Raw genomic sequence first — 14,223 nt, 5'->3', positions numbered from 1 at the left:
CAGAAGCCAGCTGAGTGACAACATTCATCAGACACTCATTTTGTCATACTTGAAAACACATATGGGCTAATGTCATTTTATGGTGGACAAAGCTGGCGTTGTAGGCTCTGAACAAAATATTCATCATGTGCATTGCATAATTACAACTCAGAGAAATAAGAAAAATAGAGTAATTCTGGATGAAAGTGGAACAAGTGTCCAAGTAAAGAAATGATGACCCCTAAGAAAAAATGTTGTTTCCAATTTAAAGCACAGGCTGCAGGTACATTAAATAAACAAAAGACACATGTGTTTCACTGGTGTTTCTGCCTCGTTCTGTCTTTTGTCCCCAATGCTCTCTCCTCCACCTTTTCCAACAGGGGCTGCCTGTCAGACAGGAATCTCCTCCAGCTGGTTGCCTGGAATGAATGACCCTCGCAAGGCCATGGATTTGGTTTTAATAACAGTTAGCACAAACACTGTAAATTTACAGCTGCCAGTGAGACTTTTTGAAAAGACGTCCAAGTTTGCCAGGGCTATAATTCCTCTCCCTCTCTCTTTCCCTCTCTCTCTCTCTGTCTCGTTCCCTCTCTGTCTCTCTCTCTGCTATGGCAGCTGGTTGTACTCAGTGCTGGGCCTGACATGGTACTTTGAAATAGCAATCACTGTATTTATACTGCAGGGTGGACTCGTAAATGTGTCAGGAGGGGGAATATACGGCGCCATATTTCACTTTTTTCTATTTTTAAACGGTGAGTTATGACTACAGAAATGTGCACCCATTAAAGGTGATATGATGTATTTTCTGCCTTGTTCTGAAGCTCATTCATCAAGTTGGACAATAAAGAAAACTGCACTTATTTCTCCAGCCCCCACCCCTCCCTCATTCTCTCTCTCTCTCTCTCTCTCACTCTCTCCCTCTCTCTCCCCTTCTCATCCACTGTCATGTGTAATTTATGATGCCACAGCACAGTAACCTTTAGGCAGACACTGCTGGAGAAAGCTTGCTCTCTTAGCAGCTAAATAACCGTTTTTAAAGGTTTTTAATTCCTTCACCGAGGGTGCTGGAGATAAAGAGGGAAAAAAAGAACAATTAGATAAAAAGAGAAAAATGTAAAAAAAAAAAAAAAGAAAAAAGCACAGATCATTAAAAGATAAATAAAGACAGAAAATTGAAGATGATCGAGAAGAGAGAGAGGGAACGAGAGAGAGACAGAAAGAGAGAAAGGGCAAAAAGATGGGGCAACATGATCCCCCGTGCAATCAATAAGAGCTGTATAGATTGTTAGGGGGATGTTGTTAAAGATTTTTGCCGGGCATCATCTTTCATCTCGTTTCACTGCACTGTTGTTTGCGCCGCTCTCGGTGTCTGCAGCGCGAGGATTAATCACCCTTCTGCGGCAGTAGCCGGGGTCAGTTGGGGAAATATTTCATAAGTGTCAACCTGGCCTGCAGCCATTAAAGAACGCTCCAAACGAGAATGCGTGTTCAGGTGACAAACAGCTTCTTGTGACTTTCTAGGGCATGCATAATCATATAGAGGGAAGGTGTGAAATATGAGGCTGTTTCACATTCATGTATTCATCTAGGAAAATAAATTGCAGCCAGGGCCAGGTGGAGTGCTATGTCACCACAAGTTAATGTAGAGTTATGTAGTGATCATCTGCATTTTTCATTATGTATTATTTATTTGTGCTTTTGTGACAGTGCCCTGACTTGGTCCAGCTGCCAACAAACTGATGGCACTTTTAACCTTATGTCTTCTCCTGATGAGGAAGAGAAGATCAGTACATTTCTGAGTGTGCGTGTGTGTGTGCGTGCGTGTGTGTGTGTGTGTGTGTGTGTGTGTGTGTGTTGTAACGGAGAGAGAAACTGAAAGGACAATGAATTCCAAATGAAAGTCTAAGAATGCTCCTTTGAAAATGACTTTTTCCTTTCCTAATGTCCTGAACATTGGTGGACTGTTGAAATCAGTGAAATCAGGCACTGATTCATATCTGCATATTCTGCATATATCATATTATCTGCATCTGTGTGTGTGTGTGTGTGTGTGTTTGTGGCTGGTTGTTCAAACTGATATTGTGTGGAGTCAACACAGTTGTAAACTTTAATCTGTAAGAGTTGAGAAGCTATTCCTGATCAAACCTAAAGTTAGTGACCAAGATAGGACACTAGCGGTAAGCTGGTCTTTTTTTACAGGATATTTAAGAGGTACCAAAAGTCAGTTCTTCATATGGGAAAAATACAAAATGCATTAGATACTGAATAAAATATTCCTGTATACTAACTCTCCATTAGGCCAAAACAGAAGGACCCTGAAGGCAGCACTGAAACTGCTCCCTCCATCACTGCAATTACTACTCCAGTGAGACGACACTTTGCAAGCAAGCAAACATGGTCAAGTAACCACTGAAGGGACAGAAGGAGGAGGAGACTTTACTCAAAATATTAACTGAGAGAAATTGATTTGGGCATTGTATGAGAATGGCATTCCTACATAGCATCCTTACCTAGCAGTAAAGGTGCTTGCCAAGAAATACATTGCGAGCAATCTACAAGCAATTGATTCAACAAATATGTTATGGTCTGTTTCTCCCCAGTTTAAAAAATGTTCTTGATTAATAAATAATACAGACTACAGTTGTCTACCAGTGGATGTTGGTAATTTTGGTCAAACAACGTGGTGTAGAAACTTGGCAGTCTTTTCCTCTCTTGTTTTTTTTCCTTTTGCCAGCAGTTTTCAACAGCACCACTTGTCACTTTTGCTAAGTATTCTGACACATCTGCTCAGAAGCTGTAAGTTGCATGTATTTAGGCTCAACCCAACAATGCAGCTATGATCCCCTAACATAAGGTTTGGATACTCTTTTCAATGAGGGCTGCAGCAACTTGCACAATTATATCAATGACAAACTGACAGTGACAATATAGTTATAACATATGCCATTGATTGATAGTCAGGTGACTGAGGGAGCACACTGGAACGCAGCCCAGGTATATTTGGTTTATATGGTCTCCTTAGAGTAGGGTTTTAGACACTTGCAGTCGCTTCATCACTTATGACGCCCTTTCATATACAGAGATACTGCAATAAATTTCACTGTTCAGGGCTTAGGAATCACAAACCAAAAAAAGTAGTTACAATTGAACTGAAATGAATCTCACCCCTGTGGTGACCCTTCTAGTCAGCATTCAAAGTTGCAGAACTGAAATGAATCTCACCCCTTTGAGGTAACAGTTTTAATTATTAGATCCCTGCCAATGTGATCACAGACCAGGCAATCCCTGGTTCCAGGAAATCCCTATATATTCAAGAGTGTGAACTAGAGTCTTGCTTTCTCTGGCTGGGTTTTCCACATTGCTGTTTGCTGATAGTTAAAGATGGTTGGAAAGTTGGCTTAAATGACAAATGGCCAAAGCATATTGCAATTATATGGTAAAATGCGCTTGATAAAACAAGTGGCCGTATATGGTTTATATACAAATCTGAGGTAAATTATTTACGCATGCACATTACTAAAATACGTGGCACTGGTGATCATACAAACGGTAACTTAAGTTGTCCGTGTACATATATCTCTGAACGTCTCTCCAAGAATAGTGTGAAACTATTTAATCTCTCTCCAGAATACTACAACGAGACCTCTGATCCGCGTTTTGGAAAACTCCAGTCCAGGACTTGTGTTACGCCGTCACGACCCTGAGCTGTCAAACGCGAACTATGAGATTAATGGGGTGGGCGGATCGTTGTAATAATCGTTTGTTTGATGTGACAAGGCTGATAGGCGTTGATTTACTTACACATTGATAGGCTTTTAATTGAGCGCCTCTATCCTTCGTCACATCAAAGGCAGGGCAATCGGCATGGGTCCCCCTTTTCACTCTAGCGCGCCATGACTGACTGAATCCACTGTGCCCAACTTTTCCTTTTCCTCTTCGCCTTCCTCGATCGCCCTTCAACAAAAACGGAGAAAACGCTCACATCGCACAACGATGATTTCGCTCCAAATGTCTCCCATGTCTCAACGCAGAAACGCATAGAGAATAATTTGATGAGAGATTTGCCAAATCAGCCCTATTTGCCGTGACAAAGTATATCAATTAAGCAAGCAACTATCGGAAATGTGTGATTTCCTGGTAACTATTATGCCACAGTAAAAAGATACTGACTCTGTATTAGAATGACTAAGAATAAAATGTTTTCCCCGAACAACATAAATTAAATTCTTAAATTTTGGGGTTGTGAGCCACAAGGTGGTAGAGTATGTTCGATTTGCTGAGAGATATGTAACGGCGTTTATGTTGATGGCGTCGCGTTTTAAGATGCAAATACGTCCTTGACCGTAATTAATTTTATATTGCCCTTAAACAACTTGTATATTTAATTAAACTAAAGCCCACACACATAGACTGTATCTTTTTATTTCTGCTGCTGAACGTGCTGTTAGGAACGGTGCTTATTACTCATTTTGACATGTGTGGAAGAGGGGGGTGTAAAACAAATAAATCCGCTTCACTGGGCTGCATTTAGTGCGTGCGCACTTCCCCCAACCCTGCCCTGCGAGCTTGCCGGTTAAAATGGTACTTCATGGAAGGAAACGTTCCCCTCTCCCATTCGATGATCAGGACGGATTTCTGATAATTTATTGGTTTGTAAATGCCATTGTAGCCGCAATCATTCAGAGGTTGAGCCTCCTCATTCCCTCCTATAACTCATGAGGGAATGGCACCCATCAGGTTTTACATTGCTATAATGTAATTGGGAGTAACGACCCGCAGTTCACCACCACGCGGGTGTCACATACTGACACACCTACCGCAGGGTGTTGTCAGTGGACTGAGCTTGTTAGTGTGAAGCGTGTATGTGGTGCATATCGGCTCTGAGAATCCATTCTCCAAGAAAGCAAGCGCTGATGCTGATTGGATACTTGCCCACTAAAACTGTAAGTGCCAGGGAAAGAAGAGCAAACATTTAGGATAACTACAGCAAATAATCAATCTGATCACTTTTTTTCTCAAAGACTGCGGTGAGAAAAAAATCAATAACAAACTTTCACTGAGAGATAAACCTGTCTTTAAATTAGAACTGGTTTCCCCTTTGCATCTTTGTTTAAGACGTAACAACACCAAGGAGATCAATTATAATAGATTACCCTAACGCTGTCACTGTGACTGGGCTGAAAAGGGAATGAAGGGACTTACTTGTGCCCCTGGGTGCTGAAGTTGCCATCAATTTTCAAGCAGCTTGTCCATTTTAAAAAGGCCACCATTGATCTCTCAATCACCTTAATGAGAAATTTTACACCAGCTGAAACCAGTAAAAGAATGAGGGTAAGTGTCCATCCAAGTCCATTTGATGGATGGCCCGTGTTCAGGAAACTGAACTATTCCCCTTATGAACTTTCATAGTGGTATTAAGGTAAGTAAAATAATATGCACGTTTGGGCCTTGAATATTCATAATGTAATTAGATAAGGCAACATGTACAGTTTCCTTCTGAAGCACCATGTTGCAGCAGTACTGTGGATGGACTATGCTGTTTATCTGCCTCTGGAGAGGTTATGGGAAAATGGAAATGTCTGTGATGTGTTTTATTGCTTTTTATGACGTTAACAGAATTTGCTTCTGTTAGGGCTTGGATTGCTGTGGAGGCTGGGCTTTTGCCACTTTAATTAGGTATTGGAGTGACATCATGTAGCCTGATTTCAGTTATCCAGAGCACATGATGAAAAGGGGTTTATTATTATTATTATTATTATTATTATTATTATTATTGTTAGTAGTAGTAGTAGTATTTGCATCTCACACCAAGATTCATGCTATTTTTAATAAAACTGATATAATGTGTATGTTAAATAGATCACAGTCTAATGGTTAAAAGAAATTAAACAGGAACAGGAGTGTTTGTGCATTTCACTGTGTGCATGAATGTGTGCATGTGTGTAACCCTCCCTTTCACCTTGTGTGTGTCTGTGTGTGCGTGTGCGCGCGTGTGTGTGTGTATGTTTACAGAGAGATCTTGAGATCTTTTGTGTGAGAAGGAAGCAGTGAATCTGCAAGCATGAGGAATGTGGAGGAGATTTCATTTTAACAAGACATTCTGAAGCGAGACATGTCATGGCTCTTGTGAATGAGCCGATTGTGACTTCAGCAAAAGGCCTTTTCTGCAGGGATGAAAAAACACCTTTTGATGTCAGCTGAAATTTCGCACAACAATGTACAGCAATCTGATTTCAGGCTGGAAGTTTCTGGCAGCCTGTTTTCTCTGGGTATTTCCCCACCCACCACTCATGATAACTTCTCCATGTGGAGGACAATAGCTGCTTTTGTTGCCTAGAAGTGTTGGTGGATGGGAGCGCTTGTTTATGCGTGTGTGTGTGCATGTGTGTCTGTCAGAGTGACTGACAGATTGAGTAAGCTCATGTGATATTACTGCGTGTGTGTGTGTGTGTGAGTGTGTGCGAAAGAACAAGTTTGCATGAAAAGGAACATCCAGTTGGTGGCAAACATATTGTCCATGTGGATAACCAGACAGACAGCCAGACAGCAAGTGGGCAGAATGGATGAGTAAGAAGACAAACACAGGCCGAGGTGGCGAGACAGACAATCCTATAAACCATAGAGATAAGTACAGCAGCCAGGCTGGGTGACTGACACATGAGAGTGAGAGACATTATGCGGTTGCTCAAGTATGTAAATACCCAAACTCCAGACCTTATCTCAGGATTGTACCTGTGTGTGTTCGTTGTATGCTGTATCTGTGTGTTTGTGCTAAGAGGCTGAGAAAAAAAATGAGGGAATGTGAGTGGGAGATGTACAGTGAGAGACAGCTAACAAGCTTGACGTATGTGATAAGAAAGAAAGTCAGCAAAGGGGATGTCACCTCTAAAGGGTTTAGCCAACATTTTCCAGCTAATAGAAACCTGATAGTGTGGCAATTTACTGAGACAAACTTACATTTTAGTAACATTTACACCTATCTACAAATCCTAACTGGTTGTCCTCTCACTGATTCTAACTGACCAGAATAAAATCAGTGCTCCCAAGTATTGTGTTTAAAATTGGGAGTAATATTTAAAATTAATTAATGGTTGCTTCCTTTCATTTCTCAACAGCAGATGAAGACAAATTTAATTACCACTGATTGGTTGGTTTGAAAAAGCTGTGTTACTGTTCTTCTTCCATCTTCTTATTCCATCTGATTTCCTATATACGATTCCTCCTCCAGCTTTTTCATTACAATTGCAAAACTTGCCCAATACCTTCAGACAGTATGGGACTGAGTTGCTTGTTCTGTGTCAATACTAAAACAGTTTTTGAGGTATTTACAATTTTACATCAAAAAAGTCAAATTGGCCAACATCAATAGAACGTTCAGAATCTGAACATTCTAACACATGCAGCTGATGTCACAATGGGCCTGCTACAGCAACCACTGATACAGACTGTCCCTCAAGCAAAGAGTTTAACTTAATAGCGACTACTATGCTTGGCTTTCTGAAGCCAACGTAAAGGTTGGCTTTTCAGGCCAATACAAAATTATAGGCACTATTGAATATAACCGAAATATACAGCAATATTGAACGTTCTGCTTTTATCAACTTGCCAGTGCTTGACACCACTCATCCCCAATATATGTCACTGGCACCCCACGTGTAATTGGCTCAGGGATCCCTGACAAACCTTCGGGATTCTACATATAGAATGTGGGCAAGATGGTACCATCATCTCCTGTTCACTACCATAAACTACCATATACTGATGAGTCGGTTCCTGATGAGTGTCCTGTCAGGAGTCGTTAGCTTGATGTACTAGACTGAATGTGTGTCTGCCTGAGTGTGTGTGTTTGTGCGTGCATGTGTGTGTGTGTGTGTGTGTGTTTGTGTGTATTAGGGGGCATCTTAGATTTATTCACTGATTGATGGACTAATAGTTCCATTCTCATTTGTTTATAAAATCATTTAGTAAGAGCTGAGGACCTTTGTATCCTTTTGTCATATCCAGAAAACTAAACAGTTTTTGATACAGTGAACACTTTGGTGAAACAAATATACATGTGGTTTCAGTTCCTCAATTTCTAGTTGATCACTTCAGTAACTAAACAAGATCTGACTTTGTTGTTATTTGTGGTGATTGCAAATGAACCATGCATGCAATCCTTCTGCATAGCAACACGTGCAAACACACACACACACACACACACACACACACACACACACACACACACTCATTGACAGTGACAGACAGAAAAAGCCACTTCAGAGTTTTTTTATAGAATTTGCACCACTGTTAGCCTCCCAATTCTCTGATCCTGCTGCATGCCGGAGTTTTAAAAGGCCTTAGATAGAAGGAAAACCAGTTTTACAGTTCAGCAGGGCTGGTGACTCACATATGTCAGCTACACCCCATAAACCTGTCTTGTTTTTCTTTTTTATATTATTATTATTTCTGGAGAACACACAAGATAGTGGCAGCGTCCCAGCCTCGGGCCTCCATTTCCATACCACACACTCCATAAATCAGTCACAGATAATTAAATGGAAGTGATTTACGTGTGTTTTTTTCTCCTCTCTTTTTTCCTTCCCTTCATCATTTTTCTCTCTCCTGGTGTATGGTTTTTAAAATTGTGAGAGGGCCGCATCATCTATCACCCCAGAAATCTAAATACAATCAAAGGCGTGTAAGAAAGGCATAACAACAACGTATTTGGAAACAAAACATGCATAACTGTGCACCACTAGATAGTCATCTTTTTTGCTCCAACAATGGGAAGGGAACCTTTGAACCTTCTTGTGTTACCATATAAATAAGGTTAGTATCATGTTGCCAGTGGCATACATGAAACAATGGCAGAGCAATGATCACACAGCTGCCTGTTCCAAAATGCCATGCTGCAGTTCAAAAAAATGTTGTGTTTCAGTATTTTAACCTTCTATGATAACAGCAGTAATTAATTGTTAATGAACTGCATTTATGCTTCATCTAATTACGTTTTAATACAGTTGTTGTTGATACCTCATTGTTATTTGTAAGTCGCTCTGGGTAAGAGAGTCTGCTAAATGAAGTAATGTAATGTAATGTATTCATACTAGCTTATTGTAGCTATTACGTGCTGTTATTTTTAATGACAAATCTAGTACTGAAGGTTTGGCCACATATCTTATACATTTTATAAATGCAAAGATCCAATGTACATTTAAAGTAAATGAGTACAAATTTAAGAACAATTATATTCATATATATATATTTTTATTTCACCTGCGTGTATCTCATTACTCCCTGCAACAGATCCATTATGTGCGTTGCCCTGTGACTGATGTCAAAAGCCTCACATTGGAAAATGGCAGTCCTGTGGTCACAATCATCATCAATCCAGTGTGAAGTTATGCTGATGTATGACTGCATGGAATATTTGCATACCCATATGTCACATGTAACTGTTAACGCTTTGTCAATGGCTTCTTGTATGTAATTCATTACAGCCTTCTAGATACATATCAGGTACTATTTTGTCAGAGGACAAATGACGAAATGTTGATATTGTACCTTGGTTCAAGCAATAGTTGAATGTCTCTGCATCCTCTCTTACATAAGGCTGTACATCCATTACTATCATCTTGCTAACAGCAAGATGAATTGTTTAGCATGAGATTTGCCTCCTCTTTATTTCACTGGTGTTTCAGTTAAATTTCCTGTCTGTTTCTAAGGGTCTTGGGGCATTTCCATTATATGCTGTCAGTGCAACCATGGTAACTGCCATTTCAACCTGTATTGGCCTTCCACTGTTTGATAACTCTTTGTTACATATAAGCAACATGGACTTTGCACAAATCACCCTGTTTTTCTGTGAAATAATGCAAAACTGGGCTTTCCTGTTAACTTTGCTTAATTTTATTTTTTTCCCATGACACAGTTCTACTGAGGACATAATTAAAGTCTGACATTAAATCCTGACATAAATAAATTCAAAAGGCCTGGCGGTGAGTGCTATTATGAAAAGAGATGTATTTATGTATAATGATATCATGCATGATCTCACCACGTTTTATTTCTGAAAACTATTCTGTCATATGAGGAGTGTTAAAATATACAATTGACTGAGATATATTTCTCAAGTTTGGTAAGAGGCAATAAAGTGAATGAAACATGTCTTGTTAATATTGTGAAAAAAAAACTTCTTGGAATGTTTTCTGAGCCTAATTATTTTTGCTTAATTTAAATGTTATATTTAATACATTTAAAACGTCAGATATAAAATACTGTACGACTATGTTTGAACAAACTAATGACAGACTGAACAGTCGCCCATTGAGCTATGCGGCTTTGACACTATGTCAAGATTATTCATTGTGACAGGTGAGCGAAGGACCACCCCACGTCCTCCGGAACCGAAGTGTTCATTTCACTGCAACTAGGAACACAGTGGCACTTACATGGCAACACATAACACATAAATGGCACTTTTAAAATTATCGTTATCTTGCTATTTGTTTGGTAGGTACACCAACTAAGAGATTTTTTTTTCAGTCTTCAACATTTGAATGATAGTGACTGCCATGAAAACATCCTTTATTGACCTCACCGGGTCTATAAATAACAAGAACATGTGACTTCTCTCCTCACAAAAGTAGCTACTCTTCTTTGGTTTTATGTTTGACCGTTGTTTTGCTAAAGACCTTTGCTTTGATGAAGTTATGCATTGGAACTGTTGACTCCGCCTCCAGGGCTTCGAGATTTATGCTCCTGCTCGGCCTCGCAACGGGAAACCTGCCCTCAAAACATCAACAACAGGAAACGGCGATCAGTCATCGACACGCCAAAACAGCTGTTAACGGCCCACTTCAAGGCGATACATGAAGGGAGGAGTTCCGCGTCTGAGCCCTCCCTCATTCATTCTCTCTCTTTATGTGTCTTTTCCCTTTGCTCCTGGCTCCTCCGTCTTTTTTCAGCTCCCTCAGCCGTTTCCATCCCACAAGTTTTCTTTTTCCACTTTTTGAGGTTGAGCTAACGTCCCACGCACTACTTGAAATCCAATGAAAATGAAATAAATTACTCTTAAGTAAGGCGAAACGGAGACACGTGTCGCCATTACTGCTTACACCGCTATTGTTTAGTTATTGCATAGTGTCATAAAACAGCCGATGAAAATATACGAAAAGTGCCTAGTCACACCCCGCATGTTCCTTGCCACATACAAAGAAATTCCGATGTTCAAACATCACCTTTCAACCTTCCCCCTTTGAAATGTGACGTTCAAACATCACCTTCCAACTTTTTCCATTTGAACCCCGCGGCGCTTTTCATCTTCATGATGCGATGGAGGCAATACAAACACACTTTCACGGATAAACGCACTAACAGCTATACGTCGTTCCATTGTACGCCAGTATTTTGCACCCCTAAATAGTTGTGTCATCAGCTAACAGGTGTTCACTTCAAATCGACTCAGATAAAAACAGTGCAAGATAAGATAAACGTTGAGAAAAGGCTTTGATAATACCATCATCTACTGGGAAATTTACCTTAACATGGTTAATGATTCCTCACCAGCTCACATAACCCCATGTATGGATGTTCATGCTCATGTCCAGTGTGGGAAGCTCACACCAGCTATCAATAATGATAATGTTTCATCTCTACCCTCTCACAAGGGGAGATAAAGGGAAAAAAGCAGAAGACCAGAACACCTGCCTTCATGGATTTTTGACTCAAGCAATAGTAGCTCTGTACCGGGAACAAGTGAGGGTTAACACTAATAATGTCAAGTGAAACGCTTATCCCATTGATAGAGGAGGGACAGAGTATAGACAGTGGGTAAAATGGTACAAGTCATTGGTACGGAGGACTGAACTGTTAGCACTTTGAGTGTCTAAACAGCAGCCGATAATCTTTGTCATGGACTCCGTGGCTCCTTAGTCCATGACTGCACACAGTTAAGTGAAAAATAAATGCAGATTTATAAACAGCTCTAGCTCTGGATCTTTGATTTCTTTCACCAATAGTCAGACTGCAGCTACCCCAGTCAAGCCAATATCAGTATTCTAAAATTGCTATAATTTCACTACACAATGGCATCAACTATTAAAGCTAATATGAAGGTTGAGCAGGACAAGTTATAATTTGAGTACCTCTGTAATGTCTTTGTTTATTGTTTTTTTTTTTTTAAAGGAAGGACAAGAGTTCTTTATAGGGCTTAAATCCAGTCTCCTTTGTGACACCCATGTCTTCAGGCTTTGTTCCTCCAGTCCAATGCTGTTATTAAAAGCTGCAGTCCATGACTGAAAGCTGCTGGTACAGAGAGCTGGAGCACATGTTTCACAGCAGCCCCTCCCAGTCCCAGGTCAGCAGTTCATACCTTCAGTCCTTGTGTCGTTTTTATGGCACAGTTCAAAGAAGTGTCAGCTTTGATGTCAGGTTCTTCCTCCCAGCTGACCTGTGTTTTTACCTGCTGAGCCATTCTAAAGATAGCATTTAACTGAGTGACTCATTTGGCTGATGGTAACATTTGTAATGATGTGTAAATCCTCCCACATTCCATGCACAGCTGTGTTTCTTTTGGAGACAATTTGGGGTGCAGTTCCTCCATATCCATACATCCCAAGTCCAGAACATTGATAACTGCTGCATGGTGTTTCTAAGTCCGATCACCGCCTCTTAAGGGTGGCTTGATCTTTGACCTATGTTTTGACATTATTCCAGCACCATCTCTGCACACTATATCGCATCACCATGCTGACTTGGATTGATAAGACATAAGTGCTATGTGTTAGAAAAAAATGGCGGAGATGCCGTTTTGATGCCTGGCAGCCCATGTCATCGTCTACTGGTTTCTTCATCAACCTCTTTTTCCTCAGTGATTTATCATAGTGCTAACATTGCCCCTGGAAAAAATGTAGTCCCTATGGAAGTGCATCCCAAACATATTTAACTCTGTACCTTCCAATTGCAAGACACAGTCATAGTCTTCTCTGTAAAGCTGGGAACCACTGTGCACTACTTTACTGTCACTTTTAATCACTGTCACCAAAGTGATCAGCAGTATGGAAAAGAAGTTAGGGCTCTGGAATGTTGACCAAAGGGTCATAGGAGTGTTTTTTGAGAATTCCTGTTGAGCTGGAGTAAAGTAAAACGGCTGATGGAATATATTCAAACTATTTGTTTCTCCCATTTATATATAAAGTGGATTTTGGAAGGTAAAATATTATCATGAGTACACAATGTTACCACACTGATTTTAACCTTTGGACCTTGTGGAAAAAAATTGTCATGATATTTGTTAAAACTGTCCTTTATTCTATCCTGTAGAGCCCCAATGCACCAATTTTCATGCAAATGAGGCAAGATGAGGTGAGACATTAGTCATGCAGTTTACCCCAGGTTTTTCCTCATCAAAATGGGGTGAATTACAGGAGCTACATGTAAACAATGACAGGAAGAATAACATATACTTGATATCCTTTGTGGGATGACAGAAAATCAATCCCAAAGTGTTTGAAAGAAAGAACAGCCACTCACATTAACGCCAGAAAATTTTAACAAAAGATGTAACTTCACTTGTGCATGCCAGAGACGGGTGATTTTGCAACATCATGTTCAGAACAGCAACATTTATCACAGCTCCCACAGTACCCTAGACAACTAAGATCCATTACTTGAGCCACGAGATGCTAATTGGAGGTAACAGCTTTGCCAAGCCTAAAAAAGAATACTTTTTCTTATTCCCCTGAACAAAATGAGGGCGCAAGCTCGGGCTAGGACATAATGAAATACGGAAAGGAAATGAAAACAGGATTTTCCAAGTATCAGCCTTCTTGGTGTTATCAGGTATTCCCAAGACATTGTTAGGCCAACATCCTGTTTTAATCAATGGAAGCCAATGACAGACCACTGTGTCAGTGAAATAGATCTAGCAAAACTGCACCTCAATCAAGGGAAAATATGTTTTAACCTTTCATTTTGTAATTATATATACAATGCAGTCTATTCATAAAAATCACTTAAAGCAAAGGGGCAGAATTGTTCCTATAGAAATATCTATATGTATGATAAAAAATATTCTTATCAAAATCTGGCCACACTGGAATTTACACATCTAATATTACCCTATATTATAGTATTACCATTTATGCTACTAGCTTTTTGTCATTCCAGAAAGTGCATATATTAATGAGGCTGTCATAGAAGGTTCTTGGACCAGGCTAAAGTCGACGTGAACAGAGTTCACGTTCAGATTATTGTTCAGTT

This window comes from Megalops cyprinoides, chromosome 4 (assembly GCF_013368585.1).
Source record: "Megalops cyprinoides isolate fMegCyp1 chromosome 4, fMegCyp1.pri, whole genome shotgun sequence".
Classification (NCBI taxonomy): Eukaryota; Metazoa; Chordata; class Actinopteri; order Elopiformes; family Megalopidae; genus Megalops; species Megalops cyprinoides.
The sequence above is the reverse complement of the archived record's forward strand: the minus strand, read 5'-3'. Positions refer to the sequence as shown.